This window comes from Tupaia chinensis, unplaced genomic scaffold (genome assembly GCF_000334495.1).
Source record: "Tupaia chinensis unplaced genomic scaffold, TupChi_1.0 Scaffold000425_1, whole genome shotgun sequence".
In the NCBI taxonomy this organism is placed as follows: Eukaryota; Metazoa; Chordata; class Mammalia; order Scandentia; family Tupaiidae; genus Tupaia; species Tupaia belangeri.
This window is the reverse complement of record NW_006159930.1, coordinates 1,060,928-1,065,336: the sequence shown is the minus strand read 5'-3', so window position 1 is coordinate 1,065,336 and position 4,409 is coordinate 1,060,928.

The following is a 4,409-nucleotide window of genomic DNA, read 5'->3' as shown; positions in this document are numbered from 1 at the left end:
GAATGAATGAATCCAACTACCTGCAAGACAGCTGCTGGGGAATGCCTGTTTTTTGTTTTTTTGGTTTGGTACATGAGACCAACAAGTACCTAATCTCCTAAATCAGATACTTTGATGTGAGGATTCCTCTCAAGGTCTTTTTTTTATTTTTTGCTAGAGGGCACCTGTGCTTGCCAGAGACAGACAGAGACACAGAAAGAAGGAAAGAAGAAAGCATCTCCCATGGAGCTTAGTTACACCACACGCCTTTCTCCTCCATCTCTTTGTCCCTTCAGGATTTGGGGCACACACACAGGCCTTCTCTCTCCCCATGTAATGAAGTCCTCTGATGCCCACACTCTCTCTTCATCCTCAGCTGTTTGCTGGGCTTGAAATGACCGTACCTATTTTCTCCCTGGATCCATCTTCCATGGCTTTGAGGAACTCAGAACAGGGGTGGGGTCAGCAATCCCAGACTGACCATATGAGTCCTCCCTAGCAGCCTTCAATTACTCTCCAGTTCTCTTTCTCTGCTTTCTGTACTCCATATCCCCTCTTATTTCTAATTTCATTTTATCTTGTTTATTTGTTTACATGCTCAGCTCTTTATTCAACCAGTATTTACTGAGTGCCCACTATGGATCAGACACATGGCTCAAAGGGGTTCTGCCTTGGTGGAACTCACAGTCTGTCATGGAGAACAGACATTAAGCACATAAGGATACTAACATGCAGTGGTACCTTATACACTATCAGACGTGGAAATTCATCTTTTAAATTCATTTTAGGCATCATCTCCTCCAGATGTCTCCTCCAGAGTCTGTTGAGATTCTCTAAGCATGACTATGTAACTTCCTATGTGTTCCATTAGCATCCTAAATGTCTCTCCATAGCACTTGGCGCACTGTGTAGTCACTGTTTACACCTATCTTTCTCACCGTAAATGGTGGGATCCTGAAGATTGGATTATCTCGAGGCCAGCAGTTGGAATAATGGCTATGTCACTGGACTCCCATGTAGTCGACCACGGTTTGAGTCCCGGACCTGGTGGCTTACACTCATGCTGGGCACATGTACGTGCGTGCCCAAGATCCTGAGAGGAGAATGGAGGAGAAGGGGTTGTGGCGTGGCCATCCCCCCTGGGGGGTGATTTCTCGCTTTCTGTCTCTCTGTCTCTGTCTTTCTGGCAAGCGCACGTGCCCTATAACAAAAACCTCTCCCCCCAAATTGTTTTTAAAAAAGAGTGGATTATCTCATTATGTCTCAATCTCTAGTTCAGTTCCTAGTATAAAGTAGATTACAATAAATACTAAGTCAAAAACTGAGCAAACATTTTCTTTGTTGGATCCCTCTAAGAATCCCCACAAAATAATAGTTTAGAACAATTTGAGAAATAGGTCAAAAGTAAAGATACAGGCCACATATCACCGTTACTACTAATAGAGGATATACTGGAGGATCTAGCTTAGTTTGAAGACTAAATGGGCCTGCCAGAGAACCATAGCATGAGGCAATATCCACCTACATGAGGGGACATTTGGAGGGAGAATCACAGCAGATGCATATTCCCGTAGGCAGGCCTATTCCCAAGGAAAAGTGGGCAGAGCTGAGCTGAGCATACTTAGTTATTCTCTCAAGTGGACCGTAAGAGAAATCACCCACCTTCACAGAAGCAAAGAGTAAGGGAGCTAAAGAGGTGGTTAGGGAGAGAAGCTCTGAATGTTGCACTAATTTGATTCCTTCATGGTATCAAGCCTAAAAGAACAATTGTACAGTTATAAGAAGAAAGAAATTTACTGGTCTCACAAAGTGAACATCAAATAAGGTTCAAATCCTGGGGTACACGGTCAGACAGACCCACAGCAGCACAGCCATATAGAAACAACCGTATGTCCACCCACCCTGCAATGGCTAGGGTCTTTTATACTAGTAAAAGGTTACATTCATGTAAGTTGTTCTGAACATTTATATTGGACAAAGGTAATGGAGGAGGGTCTTATGATTCATCAAAGGGAGATTGTAAACCTGGAATGATCTTGAGAAAGGTCTGTGACAGTCAGCCTTGTAATCAATGGTGAGTAACCTCAATTAGTAAGCAGATCAGTCAGTCACCCCCTCTTCCTTTTAGTTCTCCAGGCATTATTATTACTTTTTAATTGTGTTTAACAGTCTCTTTTCTAGATCACTCTTATCCTTACCACAGGAAGGAAACACCAGGCAACAGCAAGAAATGTTCCTCTCAATCAGTTGTCTTCTACCAAGCATTTTGCTAGCACCTTGCATCTCTATCAGTCTGCATAATCTTTATCAAAGCAGAAGGGTAGATATCATTACTATTTTATAGAATAGGAAGCCAGGGTTCATAATGGCTAAGTCATGTGTTCAAGGTTACAAAATAAGTAAGTGGTAGAGCCTGGATTCAATGGTATTGCTAATAATTATAGTTGAGATTTACTTAGGTGCTTATTATGTGCCAGGCACTGGGATAAGTACATTAACATATTTAATCTTCACAACAACCCTGTGAAGTGGGTTTGTTTTTTATTCCATTTTGGAGATGGGGTAATTTAGACCAAGGTCACACAGCTTACCTCTAAGGTTCAACTTGGAATCTTTGCTCCAAAGCCTTAGTTTTCAACCATTTCACCTTTGTCTCCTGACCCTCTACTCATTTTTGCTTCAGTAAAATGTGTCAGCAAATGAACAAACTACCACAAACCACAGGATGTGTTTACATTTTCTAAGACAAAAGGCTCATTCCTAGGACAAAGATAAAACCCCCAAGGACTACGTTCAAATTATGTTTTTCCTTAGGTTTACCATAGGGCATGTACACTAACTGGAGAGAGAGACAGAGAGGGAAAATGAGAACGCACCCCCCAAGGGCTAAGGACACACTGCAATCCCTTTTCTTCCATTCTCTCTTGGGATTTTGGGCACACATGTACATGTACCCAGTGTGACCTACATGCCATGAGGTCTGAACCTTGGTTAGCCATGTAGGAGTCCCATGCCTTAAACATCATGCCACCTGCTGGATATCCTATCCCATGTAGATAGGATATAGAACTCTAAGAAACAGGTAGTCAGGACATAAAGCCCAAAGATGGAGGTACAATAGTCAAATCTTTCACTAGAAACTGCTTGCTCACAAAAGATGGCTTACAGAAGTGGCTCAATGATTAATTTAGGCAACATGACCTAAAGCAAATATAGTAGTTAGGACTTTTTCCAGGTCCCACCATATTCCAAGAACAAGATAATGGTCTTTGTGACCCAAGGCTTTTAGACTATGAGGGTCTCATGACCTATGTACCCATTCCAAAATTAGGAGAATAGCTTGACCTATCTATAATGTGACACCCCCCCACACATACACACACACAGTATGTGACCCCTACTATGAGGGAAACACATGTGCAAGTTTCTTCTACTAGTATAAAAAACACTCACTGGAACCCACTTTCTAAGACCCTTCCCTGCTGTCTGGGAGCTGTTCTTTTCTCTTCTAATAAAATCTGCTGTACTGTCTCCTTTGTTTTTCCATGTTCTAATTCTTCATGTGAGACAAAGAATCAGGTTCGCTGCTGTTCCTGCATTGGGTATTGGGCCCATGTACCCCAATATCTCGCGTCACCATGGGTTCAAATTTTGTCACCTGTGTGTAGTGGGATTCTGAGACCTGACTTCAGTTTACTTGCCTACCAAGGGATAATAATAATTGACTGACAGAAAACAAGCAAATATGCTTTCCACTGGCAAAGCGAGGTTAAAAATTCTGTGATGTGACATCTTGATCTTGGTCAGAATGCAGGCCAACAGTACGCATCTTGTTTCTTAGGAGGGTTGGCTTCTCTCTGGGTTTATTTCGACCAAGCAAAGCCGCTTTTGCCTGCTTTATCCGTGACTAAGACTGGACAGGATGTGGAGGGTCCCTGTCTTAGGAGTGTCACCAGGTTCCTGTGATCGAAGCAATGGGCCAACCCTAGGTTGGAGAGTAGAGAAATGGGACAATTGAGGGTGGGGCCTAATTGCTTCCAGAATATTAGATAGCTCACCTAATCCTCTCAACAAACCTGAAAGATGGGTATTATCTTTTCAGAGAAGTGAAGATAATGAAACAAAACAAACAGGCAGTGGAAAGAATGAATAGGATCCTGACTGAGGAGTAGAAAGAAAGGGTAAGGGAATCAATTCCTTCCACTCTGCAGGTGGTTCATCCACACCAGACCTGTCTACCCTTCTGTCCTGCAGGTAAGGAGAGAGGTGATTTCTGGAACTGGCAGTCGGGGTGCAAAGCTGACAATATTGGGTTGTTGGGAAAGTCATGATGCATGACGCAAGTCATTTTTCTATGCAAAAATGCATCATGACTTTCCCAATAACCCAGTAATATGCCCATGTGTAAGGTAGAAGTCCTGAGACTTCCT